Below are 16,787 nucleotides of genomic sequence, written 5' to 3'. Positions count from 1 at the left end.
ATGGCTTTGACGGCTGTTAGAAAGCCATAAATCGAGGTAACCAATTCGAACAAATCTAAACAGATTCAGAAATTTATTTTTGACATTATTGGCTTTTGAACAATAGATAGAACAGCGAATCACGGCAAATTTTAAACTGACATTATTTATTTTATTTATTTATTTATTTATTTGTATATTTCTACTCAGCAAGACAATGTCGCGAAAAAAATGAAAATTCAATAAATGAGATCTGTATCCTAATTTTAAGTTTATTGATCCTAGATTTAAAGCCAGATAGGTCGCCAAAAAAAAGTATTTATTTTAGAAAAGCCGCATCTTTAGCTCGCAATCAATACCAAAATCCTTAAGGGAAGGTCAAAATCTTTGGATTCAAGTAAACTTTTTTTTGAGTGTAGTAAAAGCATTCAACTTATAAAAGGCCGGTTTGTCAGTGCCTTTTTATTATTTATCGTGTCAATTAAAACAGTTGATTCAATAGAAAAATTTTTGTAAGCGGTAGTCTATCTTTCGGTTATGTATTAATCAGAGGATGAGAGGAATGGCCATAAGAATATATAAATTAATAACAAATCAGCATGGTCTTTAGCATAGAAAATTGTTTGTTCTCACCCAGACCAGATAAGCTTATGATTTTTTTTACCATCTTAGTATTTGACCCTATTGGCAATCATTTCCAAAAATTTTGTGATTTCTTTTTTAAATTTGAAATTTGATACTTACTTTGTTTTGAGGTGCTTTCTTAGCATTGGCGGTTGTCTCTTATCTTCGGCTACATTTGATGGTGGTGGTTGAAACATGAGCAGTGTTCTCTTCTTAGCAAAAAACGGAAAAACAAAAACGCAAGATATTTCACTTGATAGATTTCTTGAAGCTATCTTTAGACCCTGGAATGTGGGCAAAACCAAGGACTGGCTGGTTTCTTAATTTTGTTGTTGTTGTTGTTCTTGGTATTGTTTAGTTATCTTTTTTGTTTTGCTGGGATTTTTCGCGTATTCCTTTCCATTATCTCTTAGGTTTAAAAATAAATGTAGCTACTACTCCACTTTCGGGGACTTTTTATTTTCTTTTTTTGATTATGGTTTGTTTTTGTGCCTTGGAGAGGTTTTTCACCGTATATTTTTTGTGTGAGTGTGTGTGTCTTTTTTTATCAGGAATTGTTTTTGTTTGGGTTTTTTTCTTTTTGCGGGCTAATGAGAATTCGTATGTGTTTTCAATTTGATTTTAAAAGAGGCCAAAACATTTGTTGTTTTTTTTCTGTTTTGGAGAGGTCTCTTAATGAGGCTCTGCGTATTTATGTTTGATAGGTCTATATGGGTATGGGTATATGTGTGTAGAGTGTTAAACACACATTACATTCACATTCACATTCACATTTAATTGAAATGAAAATTCAATTTTTGTTTTTGTTTGCTATAGATGCTCAAACAATAATCGGTGTCTGGGTGGATGACTTTTCTTCGTGAAATTGCAATTATGGGGGGTATTGTTGATTTTTTTTTGTAGTTTTTTTTTTCTTCAGAATTCTTTTTTTGTTCGTTTTATTATCCTTATTGTTTTTCGTAAAGGAATTTTGTTTTTTATTTCTTTAGATGTTAATATTTTTTTTATAATTTTCTGAGGATTTTCTAGTTTTTCTCTTTTACTTCTATAGAAATTGATTTTTTTTTTATATCAACCACATCTAGGATTTTATTTTTATTGTGTGCTTAGAAGCCATCTTACACACGGGTATGACAATTTATAATGAAATGGAATAAGATTCACTTATAAATTATTTTTAAATTATTTATTGACCTATCATTTGCTTATATTTTTTGTTGGCGAATAAAAAAAATTATTGTCGCATTTATTTTGGAATTTTTATTTTTTTATAAAACAAAAATTATTGTCATTATGTCTTATGTTAGGAATTTAATTTTAATTTTTTTTTTTTTAAGCTTAGCTTTAGTTATTGTCTTAAACGATGGTTTTTATATATATATAAGATTTATAATAATTATTGTCATATTATTTAATAAGCTTACAATTTATTATAATTGGGGTTGAGGGTGCAAATAACAAAGTGCAATGATACAAAATTAAATTAAATGTTTGATATTTTTTGGGAGCGTTTTTTGTTTCGTTTTTATTTAGAAAATGTCACATTTTTATAAGTATTCTTCTTATTTCAATGAGATCTTATTTCTTTGTTATTTTTTTTTTTTATATAGAAAACACAAAACACATCCACTTTCCCTTATATTTAGTTAAATGCTTGTCCTAGCATTTCTATTTGTGGAGCATATTTTTTAAACACTTTTCATTTTTTTTCTTAGTATTTTCACTTTTACACATTGTTAGGGCTTTGAGGTTTTCCGTTTCTTTTTCTTTGCAAAATTTTGTATTTTTATTTCATTTGGTTTTTTCGTAAATAGCTTGATGAAAAAATCATTATCCTTTTAAGTGCCTCTTTTTTCTCTTTTTTTTTGTTAAATTAGACTTTTATGATGGCAAGACAAAAAACCAGATACCAAGCTTTCTAGCTCACACATACATTTGTAGTTATAAAGAAAAAAAAAAAAACAACAACACACGCACTTGCCCGCACAAACCAATGGACACATATATATATACACTCTCGCGCACACACATAAAGCCACATACAGACACCTAAGTCCTGGCAAAAGAAGATATCAGCAGCTGTAACAAACACTCGGCAAAAGCAATAGCAATTTAATATAGATGACGACGACGATGACGACGACAACAACGTTCTACACCGTTATTTTAATGTATATGTGTCGATGTGTTGTTCTTCCCAAAGAAACGAAATTTTGAGTATGTGTATGTTTCAGCTTAAATATTTCACGAGTTTCGTTAATATTCGCGTTGAAAGTCTGTAGTTGTTCATATTACATGGATGCCAAGAGAAGGGAGCTTATAGTTTGACGTATTGCCTCTCTTCCCCTTCTTCTCAAGTTTTCTCACTCACTATTTCTCTCTTGGTTATATAGCTGGTTCACAATATTTTACTACTACTATACTAATATTGAGTTTCTGCTGCTGCTTCTTCTTCGAAATGTGGTTTATAGTAGCAGTTTTTTTTTGTTTGTTTCTGATAGATATACAAACAAAATTTTTTAGTAGTAGCACGTGTTCGCTGGTTAACCCAAAAGGAGCTATGATGTCTACGACAACCGCCTACGCACTGCAAGTTATTTTATGTTGTCGTTGGTTTTTACTATGAGTTTTAGTAGCATACAAATGATTTTAACATACAAATAATAACAGACTTTCTCTCTCTCTCATTGCTACTCGCTCTCATTGTCACTGTTATATGTAATTCTGCAAGAGAATGTAGTAATTTCTCTTTTCTTTATAATATTCAACGTTATTTTCTCATACATTGGTTTTTACGTATTTTTCTAACGTATACAGGCATACATGAATGTGTTAACAGTGTCACAAATTGTCCTGCTAAAAAAAATTAAGAGCAATTTCGATTCTCCTATAGATGTGAACAGCAAAATGCTCTTTCTAATACACTTCACAGTGCCTTTTCATTTATATGTATAAGGATGTTTCGTAAAATAAATGAAATTACAAAATAAATGTTAATGAAAATAAATTAAATGTTATGTAGAAAAACATTAATTTGATTTGTTATTTAGAAAATTTTATTTTATTTGGTATTATAGGCATAAGATGTGCCTTTAAAACAACTTCCATTTTTTTTGCATTGATATTTTAACCATATATCATTCCAAAATAAAAATTTGATATTGTGAGGGGTTTACTGAAATAAATTTCAAAAAATATATATAAACTTACCCCGCATTCATAGAGATTACAATCAAAACCAATGAATCTTTAGGTATTTTGTTGTTACCAGTTTCACCTAAAATAAAGAAATATAAATAAAGAAATAAGTGTTACAATAAATTTCTGCAAGAGAAATTTTTTATTTGACTAAAATAATAAGATAAGTGTGAAACTTTTGTGTATTGGAAAAATTTGATTTTATTTTCATACAATTCTAAAATATTTTTTTTATTTTACCAAAAATCGACCACATAAAAAACAAGTTATTTTGAAGTTTTCAATCAAAATTTTGTCAAAACTTTATATTACTAAAGAAAATTTTGCCAATTTTTTATACTATAGAAAATTTTGGCAAAATTTTATTTCTATAGAAAATTTTGTCAAAAATTTATTTCTATAGAAAATTTTTTCAAAATTTTATTTCTATAGAGAATTTTGTCAAAATTTTATTTCTATAGAAAATTTTGTCAAAATTTTATATCCATAGAAAATTTGGCCAACATTTTAATTCTATAAAAAATTTCAAAATTTTATTTCTAAAGAAATTTTTTTTACTATACAAAATGTTGTCCAAATTTTATTTCTATAGAAAATTTTGTCAAAATTTTATTACTATAGAGAGTAGTTCACCAATGTGGTAGCACAATGGACTGAATAGTCTAAGTGAGCCTGATACATCGGGCTGCCACCTAACCTAACCATTACTATAGAAAATTATTTTTTATTTACTATAGAAAATTTTGTCAAAATTTTATTACCATAGAAAACTTTGTCAAATTTTTTTACTATAGAAAATATTGTCAAAATGTTATTACTATAGAAAATTTTGACAAAATTTTGTTACTGTTAAAAAATTTGGTAAAAATTTGATTACTATAGAAAATTTTGTCAAAATTTTATTTCTATAGAAAATTTTGTTGAACAATTAATTCTATAGAAAATTTGTCAAAATTTTATTACTAACGAAAATGTTGTCAATATTTTATTACTATAAAAAATTTTGGCAAACTTTCATTGCTATAGAAAATTTTGTCAAAAAAAAAAGAATTTTTTTTTTTTAATTTTATTACTAAAGAAAATTTTTTAAAAATTTTATTACTATAAAAAATTTTGTCAAAATTTTATTACTATAGAAAATTCTGTCAAAATTTTATTACAATAGAAAATTTTGTAAAATTTTATGACTATAGAAAATTTTAAAGAGGTGTGTTGTCATTAAGCTAAATATGGAAACGAGCAGTTATAGGAGAAAAGCTCACCACCAGTTATAGGAGAAAAGCTCACCACTGTGGTATCACAATGGATTGAATAGTCTAAGTAAACCCGAAAGAACGGGTTGCCACTATATCTAACCTAACCGAAGGATTTTAGAAATGTCCATCAAATACGTGGTCTATAAGGTGTAATATAATACAAAAATTACAGAATAATAAGCCCTAATATAATATCTACATCTATCAGGAGGCCTCTTAAATGGGATTTCAATTTAATTACTCTAGAATAAGCAGTGTTGCCAACTCCCCAAGGCCAAAAAGCACCAAAATATATTATAAATTCTAACATACCACCTTCCACCACAAAATCGAAAATTAAATGCTCTCTAAAAAAAATAAAAATAAAAAAAAAAAACTCCTGAAGATGTATTATAGAACTTTTGTGAATTGAATTTTAAGAAGTTAAGGTGGGTATTAAGATCGAGTTTAGCTGCTAAAATTGTCATTTTTTTACAATTACTTTTCTTTAATAATTAATTTTAAGGAATACAAACTTTGTGAAAATTTGCTTTTGGCTATTCCCCATCAAGTTATAATAAAATTTGCAGCAAATATGCATAATTTTATGCCTTTTTTACTAATATAGTTTTCACTTTAGCGGCAAAACTCGAACTTAGTACTCACCATTATGAACCGCTATTCATTTTGATCAGTGATGTTTTTCAACTTTGAAAATATTAATATATGGAAGGAGTCTATTGCTTATTTCAGTTGTGCGTGCTTTTGTGAATTTAATGCAAACGTTTTTAATGACATCTTTACCAAATTCAAAAATTCGACACTCATCGCTCGACTTTCCTACAGAATACCCTAAATAACAATATTAATTACAAAATAATCAATACCAACTTCATAACAATCAAATTCTATATTTGGCAATAAATTTGAGTTTCTTGTGCTCTTGAAAGTCTAATCAAAATTTTTGTATCAATTAAACTTAATACTGTTCAAAATAAAAAAAGCACCAAAAGCACTAAATGAAAATGCCAGAAAGCACCAAGTTGGTGCTTTTTTTGAAAAGGCACCAAAAAGGCAATTTGGTGCTTTTTAGAAATCAAAAAGCACTAAATTTGGTGCTGAAAGCACCAAATTGGCAACACTGAGAATAAGGGCTCTATGAATGTTTTAAATCGTAACTTCTCTTATTTTACACCGCTGGGTTGGTGATGAGTATTATTGATTATATGGTAAAAAGAAAATGGTTTAAAATATTTCACAATCTTCATTATTTGGCACGCATTTTAATTTGTATCAATTCGTGTTTTCCCCTTTTTGAAAATCAATGTTGGTTTCATTCTGGTAAAACTGTTATTAAACTCTGTGTTTATTTTGTTTGTGTGTGTATGTGTTTTTTGTTGTCCCTTAAGGTTAAGAGTGATCATAGCATTCATTTTGAGAGAGCTTATGTCAAACATAAGAGTAACCAGTTGTTTATAAAAAGAAGAGGGAGATAGAGGGACACAGAGAGAGCATTGTAACGCTCTATTGCTAAACAACGAGTATTTTTACGTAGATATGTGTGCGTGTGCTGACTTGGTAAAATTATATCAGCTAACAAGTTGTTTGGTTCTCTTAGAAATAGACTGTAGTATTCTTATGTCTGTAATTCAGTGGTAATTCAGTTCTGGGTTTGTATGTGTATGTGTGTATGCGTACAAGCTCTGTTGTTTTTACTTCAGCATCCTTGCTTTTCCTTTTATTTTCGTATTATGTTATTGTTATTTTTTTTCTTTCTATTCTGTCATTATGAGGTGAAAATTTTTCTTCCAAAAGCAGACTTATGATATACACCAGAGACACAAGAATTGTATTGAGAAAGGTTAAAAGTAATGGCGAAAACAGTGGACATGGTCATGTATAGGCCTTTGGTAAAACGAGTGAAAGTGAAAATACGGCCAACAGAACCCCTCCAACTGAAACAAAAACTACAAACATCCCTGGGTATTAAAGTATTTGTTGGTGTTATTTCAACTATAATCACCTTAAAGAAACTTTACGTGTGTAAATGTGTAAGTTTCGCTATGTCTGTGGTTTCTTTTGTGTATTTTCACATTTCTTGGTAATGCAATAACAAATCCAATATTTAACCACAATGATAAACATTAACAGGTTTTAGCAAAGTCGTTTTTTCTTAACATTAGCGTTGCGTACATTTTTTAATTTTTTTTCAATTTCTATGGATAGTAAACCAACGGCCAGAATACGAATATGTAATGAATTAAAATGTTAAAATTTGGAGAAAATTTTACCAAAAACTAGAAAACAAACAAATATTAGTTTGCAAATTTTTATTTATTCAAAATTTTGTCAAAATTTTATTTCTATAGAAAATTTTGTTAAAATTTTATTTCTTTAGAAAATCTTCTCAAAATTTTATTTCTATAGAAAAAAATCTCAAAATTTTATTTCTATGGAATATTTTGTCAAACTTTTATTTCTATAGAAAATTTTGTAAAAAAAATTTATGTCTTTAGAAAATTTTGTCAAAACTTTATTTCTATAGAAAATTTTGTAAAAAATTTTATTTCTATAGAAAATTTTGTCAAAATTTTATTTCTATAGAAAATTTTGTCAAAATTTTATTTCTTTAGAAAATTTTGTCAAAATTTTATTTTTATAGGAAATTTTCCCAAAATTTTATTTCTTTAGAAAATTTTGTCAAAATTTTATTTCTATAGACAATTTTGTCAAAATTTTATTTCTGTAGACAATTTTGTCAAAATTTAATTTCTTTAGAAAATTTTGTCAAAATTTATTTTTATATGAAATCTTCTCAAAATTTTATTTCTATGGAAACTTTTGCCAACATTTTATTTTTATAGAAAATTTTGTAAAAAAAAAAATATTTCGGTAGAACATTTTGTCAAAATTTTATTTCTTTAGAAAATTTTGTCAAAATTTTATTTCTATAGAAAATTTTCTCAAAATTGTATTTCTATACAAAATTTTCTCAAAATTTTATTACCAAAGAAAATTTTGTCACAATTTTATTTCTTTAGAAAATTTTGTCAAAATTTTATTTCTTTAGAAAATTTTGTCAAAATTTGTTTTTATAGGAAATTTTCTCAAAATTGTATTTCTATGGAATTTTCTCAAAATTTCATTTCTATAGAAAATTTTGTCAAACTTTTATTTCTATAGAAAATTTTGTCCAAATTTCATTTTTATAGGAAATTTTATTTCTTTAGAAAATTTTATTTCTATGGAATTTTCTCAAAATTTTATTTCTATAGAATTTTCTGAAAATTTTATTTCTATAGTAAAATTTGTCAAACTTTTCTTTCTATAGAAAATTTTGTCAACATTTTAGTTATATAGAAAATTTTATTTCTAAAGAAAATTTTGATAAAATTGTATTTCTATAGAAAATTTTGTCAAAATTTTATTTCTCTACAAAAATTTCTCAAAATTTTATTTCTACAGAAAATTTTCTCAAAATTTTATTTTTATAGAAAATTTTGTCAACATTTTAGTTATATAGAAAATTTTGACAACATTGTATTTCTATAGAAAATTTTGTCAAAATTTTATTTCTATAGAATATTTTGTCAAAATTTTATTTCAATAAAAAATGTTCTTAAAATTGTATTTCGTTGGAACATCTTCTCAAATTTTTCTATCGAAGTTTTTATCAAAATGTTATTTCTATAGAAATTCTTTTCAAAATTTTATTTCTATAGAAAATTTTCTCAAAATGCTATTTCTATTAAAATTTTCTCAAAATTCTATTTCTATAGGAAATTTTGTCAAAATTGTACTTCTATAGAATATTTTGTCAAAATTTTATTTCAAAATTTGAGATATTCTTTGGAACATTTCAAATTTTTATTTCTATAGAAATTTTTATGAAAATTTTATTTCTATAGAAATTTTTATCAAAATTTTATTAATATAGACAATTTTTTTTTTAAATTTTATTTCTATAGAAAATTTTCTCAAAATTCTATTTCTATTGGATTTTTTTTTTCAAAATTTTATTTCTATAGAAAATTTATCAAGTACCTCTTAGTTGGAGAGGTATATTTTATTTCTTTAGAAAATTTTGTCAAAATTTTATTTTTATAGGAAATTTTCTCAAAATTTTATTTCTTTAGAAAATTTTGTCAAAATTTTATTTTTATAGACAATATTGTCAAAATTTTATTTCTGTAGACAATCTTGTCAAAATTTTATTTCTTTAGAAAATTTTGTCAAAATTTATTCGTATATGAAATCTTCTCAAAATTTTATTTCTATGGAAAATTTTGTCAACATTTTATTTCTATAGAAAATTTAAAAAAAAAAATATTCCGGTAGAAAATTTTGTCACAATTTTATTTCTTCAGAAAATTTTGTCAAAATTTTATTTCTATAGAAAATTTTCTCAAAATTTTATTTCTATAGAAAATTTTCGCAAAATTTTATTACCAAAGAAAATTTTCTAAAAATTTTATTTCTATAGAAAATTTTGTCAAAATTTTATTTCTTTAGAAAATTTTGTCAAAATTTATTTTTATAAGAAATTTTCTCAAAATTTTATTTCTATGGAATTTTCTCAAAATTTTATTTCTATAGAAAATTTTGTCAAACTTTTATTTCTATAGAAAATTTTGTCAAAATTTTATTTTTATAGGAAATTTTATTTCTTTAGAAAATTTTGTCAATATTTATTTTTATAGGAAATTTTCTCAAAATTTTATTTCTATAGAAAATTTTGTCAAAATTTCATTGTTATAGGAAATTTTCTCAAAATGTTATTTCTATAGAATTTTCTCAAAATTTTATTTCTGTGGTAAATTTTGTCAAACTTTTATTTCTATAGAAAATTTTATATCCATAGAAAATCTTGTCCAAATTTTATTTCTATAGAAAATCTTCTCAAAATTTTATTTCTGTAGAAAATTTTCTCAAAATTTTATTTTTATAGAAAATGTTGTCAACATTTTAGTTATATAGAATATTTTGTGAAAATTTTATTTCTAAAGAAAAGTTTGACAAAATTGTATTTCTATAGAAAATTTTGTCAAAATTTTATTTCTATAGAATTTCTATAGAATTTTATTTCAATAAAAAATTTTCTCAAAATTTTATTTCTTTGGAACATCTTCTCAAAATTTTCTGTAGAAATTTTTATCAAAATGTTATTTCTATAGAATTTTTTTTTCAAAATTTTATTTCTATAGAAAATGTTCTCAAAATTCTATTTCTATTAAAATTTTCTCAAATTGTATTTCTATAGGAAATTTTGTCAAAATTGTATTTCTATAGAATATTTTATCAAAATTTTATTTCAATAAAAAATTTTCTCAAAAATGTATTTCTTTGGAACATCTCAAATTTTTATTTTTATAGAAATTTTTGTGAAAATTTTATTTCTATATATTTATTGATATAGACAATTTTTTTTTTTTAATTTTATTTTCATAGAAAATTTTCTCAAAATTCTATTTCCATTAAAATTCTCTCAAAATTTTATTTCTATAGGAATTTTTCTCAAAATTTATTTCTATAGAAAATTTATCAAGTACCTCTTAGTTAGAGAGGTATATTTTCCAAAATCTGCCTAACAAAAACTGGTATGGGGGAAAATTGCTTGCCAAGAGATTTTATGTCACACCCGCAATTTACGATTTAGCTCTAGAAAATGCTGCTTCTTTTAGCCTCGTTCACATGAAGTAAAGATCGATATCGCTCACCAATTTTAAAAGATGTCTATAACTAAGAAATAACCCTTAGCATTGCAAAGACGATAAACCATCGTTGAAATAATGTTCGGTATTTCTACGATGAGAGCATTTAACCCCAAGACCTTTTACAAGGAAGGAGAGAATTTGTGTCTATAACTCAATTTAAATTTTTTTTCAAAATTTTCTTAAGTCTGATTAGAAATTTTGCCTGCAAAAATATTGTACAGCTTCTGTTCAACCTAAGGATTCCATAACCACAACATGCATTACAAATTCTTTTCCAAACTGTTTGTAGATATGGTAGACATTCATACCAGGACAAAAAGCCTATAAGATATTGTTAACCACAAATTCAATTAAGTCCATTAACACATTTAGGTCACAATTATCTGGGAAATGCAGGCAAGCAGGTGTACATGTATGTACATACTCACAAAACTTGTTTGCCGTATGGATGTGTTCTCTGGTGATAGCATAAAATATCGATTTCTACGTTAACCAACAACAAGAACAACACTCACCATTTAAATATCCATGCAAAGAGGACAATACAACAGCAACAGTTGTTATGGAAGATTATCCCTTGCATTGGATAACACACTTTTTGGTTCCCCTGGAATTACACTCCATTGATTGTTGGTTGAATATGCATGAGTGTGTGTTTGTGAGTATGCATAAAATGTTTTGCAACTAATTGCATTAAAACCAAACAACAACAGTAAGCAGCACGATGACAATAAAATAACAAACCCCATTTACGATGTCCTGCATTCAGTAACCAGTATATGTGTGTGTGTGCTTGTTTGTTTTGAATGCGAAACCGTTGCATCGAACTTATAGTTTGAAATTCCCAACGACTATTGGAACATCAATGCTACAGCAATACCACATATACATTCTCTCTCTCCTTGTCTCTCTCACAGACACCTATTGCATATCCTCTTAACAAAACTCAACACATAATGCACAAAATTCACACCCCCCCCCCCCCAAATTCTGTATATGAGATAAACAGCTAAGGAGATGACTTGGGGATCGAATATTACCACGGATGGGAGAGTGAGTAGAAGAGAATACAAGGGAAATGTAAAGAAATGCCAAGCCGGCAATAAAAAAAGTAAAAGAGACAATGCTTTTCAAAAGATTCTCATGAATACAAAGGGCATTTTCAGCTGAGCAAAGAGTTGTAGGCTAAAGCAATTTTTCAATTGCACCTGTTAACTGTTGGGTCTTACACACTGTTCCGTTATTTTCGAAATTTATGACTTCCTTGCTGGGTAATGCAGTTACAAAACACAAACCAAAGGACAACTGTAGCTAGCAATAAGGGAGCATTATTACAAAGACAGTGGGATAAGGAAAAGATTACATTGATAATAAAGAAATATCCCCCAGCTTCCGAAAAAAAAAAAATCTGAACTCAAAATAACACTTCCTTTTGGGAAACACTTTATATTGAAGTTCTGATTTTTTAATATGATAGTTATCTTAAACTGTCATAATGTTATTCCAATAAAATAATGTGCCTTTATTTATCAAATCAGGAGTCAGGACTGTATACCAATCATGTTCGTGCCACTAAAATGATAGATGTGGAGACATGCAAATCTATCCCTTTAGCTGATACTCAGATAGATGTGATAATTTTTTTAACAAAAATGGTTCAAAAATATATTGGAAATTTTTGCCAGAAATTTTAATTTAATTTGGAAATTTTCGGGGACAAGAACCTGTAAAAACTGGAAACACTGCCCACAGTTGCCACAAGTGTTCAAAAAGCAAACATTCAAAAATTTCAAAAGCATTCTTCCAAAAATTCAAAAAATTCTCATTTTAAAAATTTGGATCAAATTTTTGGTATGGGAAATATGATTTTATTTCAAAGATATATTTTTTTTATGTCAAGGCATTTCAAAATTTAAAAATTGTCCTAATTATTAATTGAACATTTCCTAAACTTTAATTATTTAAAAAGAAATTTGAAGAATTTTTTTTAGTGATTCACAGTTTACACAAGATTACTTTCAAAAAATAAGAATCTCGTTGTGCACAAATCGATGACCACTTAGCAATTATATTTTTTATTTTTTATCTAAGTGTATCTGAATTATCAAGAATTTCAATATCGTTATGGAAAATTATTGAAAGGATCTCATTTATTTTTTTGGCTTCCCCCAATTGATTTCCCACCGTATCTTGGAATATTACACACAACCAATAAATATAAATACTACTATGCTAAGCAATTGCATAATAATATACGCCAGAGTGTATATGCGAACACAGTTTCGAGGTTTGTGTGTGTGTGTGTTTAGAGGCAAGGGCTTAATTGTTTGAATGTCAACTGTTTGTGTCCTTCTGCACGACATGCATGGGCTGTTGTGCCAATGCACACAAAGACTAGAGACAAAAGTTCAGATTTTTGCCTTCAAATACACACTTGATGCATACAAAAGCTCGAACACACACACAACGAATATATAGATCTTAACCTTACTAGTATATAAATACTGTAGTAAGATATAATAGGGTAGAAAATCTTCCAAATGATTGAAAAGAAAAATTAAATTTCCATCTATTTAACTAACATCGAATGATGGTCTAAGATAAAATTTTAGCAAATATATGAATACTTTACTCCTCACCCTAATATACAATAACCTAGATAAAAAGTTCCAACCAAACTCATGCAATTGAGAAAAACAAGCCTTGGCAATGACAATTGCAATTTTTTTCCGAAGATTTTACTTACGTACAAAAACAAAATTCATATAAACTTAGTATGCTCTCTCTCCCTTTCTCTCACTGTTTGTATATTTGGCCGAATTGGCCCTTCATCTTTGACTTTTTCAAAACAATGCAATAGAGAGATTTTACAAACATTTACTTTTAAATTTTATATATACAAACATAAACACTGATGATCATAAGATGAGCTTTAGTAGTATACTATATAAAATACATGCGGCAACATTGGACTATATGGCGTAACCGTGATTACACTCAATTATTCATACGCTCCAATGTACAAATTCAATACTAATCGATTTTATTGTAGACCACAGTCACATATTGTAAAAATATTTCTATAGATAATTTTGTCAATTTTTGTTTCTATAAAAATTTTGTTAAAATTTTATTTCTATGGAATTTTTTTTTTTAAATTTTATTTCTTTAGAAAATTTTCTCAAAATTTTATTTCTATGGAAAATTATGTCAAAATTTTATTTCTATACAAAATTTTGTCAAAATTTTATTTCTATACAAAATTTTGTCAAAATTTTATTTCTATACAAAATTTTGTCAAAATTTTATTTCTATAGAAAATTTTGTCAAAATTTTATTTCTATAGAAAATTTTGTCAAAATTTTATTTCTATAGAAATTTTTGTCAAAATTTCATTTCTATAGAATATTTTGTCAAAAGTTTGTTTCTATAGAATATTTTGTCAAAATTTAATTTCTATAGAAGATTCTTGCAAAATTTAATTTCTAGAGATAATTTTGTCAAAATTTTATTTCTATAGAAAATTTTGTCAAAATTTCATTTCTATAGAATATTTTGTCAAAATTTTATTTCTATAGAAAATTTTTTCAAAATTTTATTTCTATAGAAATTTTTTCAAAATTTCATTTCTATATAATATTTTGTCAAAATTTTAATTCTGTAGAAAATTTTTACAAAATTTTGTCAAAATTTTATTTCTATAGAAAATTTTGTCAAAATTTTATTTCTATAGAAATTTTTGTCAAAATTTCATTTCTATAGAATATTTCGTCAAAATTTTAATTCTGTAGAAAATTTTTACAAAATTTTGTCAAAATTTTATTTCTATAGAAAATTTTGTCAAAATTTAATTTCTATAGAAGATTCTTGCAAAATTTTGTTTCTATAGAAAATTTTGTCAAAATTTAATTTCTATAGAAGATTCTTGAAAAAATTTAATTTTGTCAAAGTTTTATTTCTATAAAAAATTTTGTAAACATTTTCTTTCCTTAGAAAATTTTGTCAAAATTTTAATTTTTGTCAAAATTTCATTTCTATAGAATATTTTATCAAAATTTTGTTTCTATAGAAAATTTTGTCAAAATTTCATTTCTATAGAATATTTTGTCAAAATTTTATTTCTATAGAAAATTTTTTCAAAATTTTATTTCTATAGAAATTTTTTCAAAATTTCATTTCTATAGAATATTTTGTCAAAATTTTAATTCTGTAGAAAATTTTTACAAAATTTTGTCAAAATTTTATTTCTATAGAAAATTTTGTCAAAATTTTATTTCTTTAGAAATTTTTGTCCAAATTTCATTTCTATAGAATATTTTGTCAAAATTTTAATTCTGTAGAAAATTTTTACAAAATTTTGTCAAAATTTTATTTCTATAGAAAATTTTGTCAAAATTTAATTTCTATAGAAGATTCTTGAAAAAATTTAATTTCTATAGAAAATTTTGTCAAAATTTAATTTCTATAGAAGATTCTTGAAAAAATTTAGTTTCTATAGGAAATTTTGTCAATGTTTTATTTCTATAGAAAATTTTGTAAACATTTTCTTTCTTTAGAAAATTTTGTCAAAATTTTAATTTTTGTCAAAATTTCATTTCTATAGAATATTTTGTCAAAATTTTGTTTCTATAGAAAATTTTGTCAAAATTTCATTTCTATAGAATATTTTGTCAAAACTTTATTTCTATAGAAAATTTTTTCAAAATATTATTTCTATAGAAAATTTTGTCAAAATTTTATTTCTATAGAAAATTTTGTCAAAATTTGATTTCTATAGAAAATTTTGTCAAAGTTTTATTTCTATAGAAAATGTTGTCAACATTTTTTTTATAGAAAATTTTGTCAAAATTTTATTTCTATAGAATATTTTGTCAAAATTTTATTTCTGTAGAAAATTTTTACAAAATTTTATTTCTATAGACAATTTTGTCAAAATTTTATTTCTATAGAAAATTTTGTCAAAATTTTAGTTCTATAGAAATTTTTGTCAAAATTTCATTTCTATAGAATATTTTGTCAAAATTTTGTTTCTATAGAAAATTTAGTCAAAGTTTTATTTCTATAGAAAATTTTGTAAACATTTTCTTTCTTTAGAAATTTTTGTCAAAATTTCATTTCTATAGAATATTTTGTCAAAATTTTGTTTCTATAGAAAATTTTGTCAAAATTTTATTTCTATAGAAAATTTTGTCAAAATTTGATTTCTATAGAAAATTTTGTCAAAGTTTTATTTCTATAGAAAATGTTGTCAAAATTTTATTTTTATAGAAAATTTTTTCAAAATTTTATTTCTATTGAAAAATTTGTCAAAATTTTGAACATTTTTCCAAAAAAAAATTGTCAAAATTTTATCAAAATTTTATTTCCATAGAAAATTTTGTCAAAATCTTATTTATTTTATTTGTCAAAATTATGTTTATAGAGAAAATTTTATCACAATTTTATATCTATAGAAATTTTTTAAAATTTTATTTCTATAGAAAATTTTGTCAAAATTTTATTTCTATCGAAAATTTCGTCAAAATTTTATTTCTATAGAAAATGTTATCAAAATTTTATTTCAATAGAAAATTATGGCAAAATTTTATTTCTGTAAAAAAATTTTGCTAAATTTGTTTTCTATCGAAAAATTTCACAAAATTTTATTTCTATAGCAAATTTTGTTAACAAAGAAAATTTCCAAAAAATATACAATATTTAAAATAGAGTTGTATTTAAAGTTTCAATAATTTTTGTTAATGACTTTTGACAAAACAAAAATAGAAACTACATAAAAATACTTCCTAAATTATTTTCTTTGTAAAAAATGTATATATGTACTGACCTTTGATTGGAAAAATGTATATATATGTTTGGAAAAAATTGTCTTAATTTGGCGCAATCCTTAATAATTTATTGGGATGCATTTTTGTCTTTAAAATGTTTTCTCGTTCGTTGCACTCACTTCAACATGATAATTCCATTAATTAACCACTCTTGACAGCTGTATCCTAGCAATCTTATAAAATATACATCGCATTACACACTTTTTTACTTT

The 16,787-nt window shown here is 24.8% G+C and overlaps 1 protein-coding gene across 2 annotated transcripts in view; it reads right to left on the bottom strand.

Annotated features, from left to right (window-relative positions):
- Window positions 1-16,787, bottom strand: part of Corin (corin serine peptidase) — a 237,613-nt gene that overhangs the window by 190,942 nt on the left and 29,884 nt on the right. For both annotated transcript variants that reach the window (XM_075312800.1, XM_075312801.1), the window contains exon 2: window positions 3,814-3,880. The gene's annotated coding sequence lies outside the window, so the exon portion shown is untranslated. The remainder of the gene's footprint in view (window positions 1-3,813; window positions 3,881-16,787) is intronic.

The sequence above is a fragment of the Haematobia irritans genome, chromosome 5 (genome assembly GCF_050003625.1).
Source record: "Haematobia irritans isolate KBUSLIRL chromosome 5, ASM5000362v1, whole genome shotgun sequence".
Classification (NCBI taxonomy): Eukaryota; Metazoa; Arthropoda; class Insecta; order Diptera; family Muscidae; genus Haematobia; species Haematobia irritans.
The sequence above is the reverse complement of the archived record's forward strand: the minus strand, read 5'-3'. Positions and strand labels throughout refer to the sequence as shown.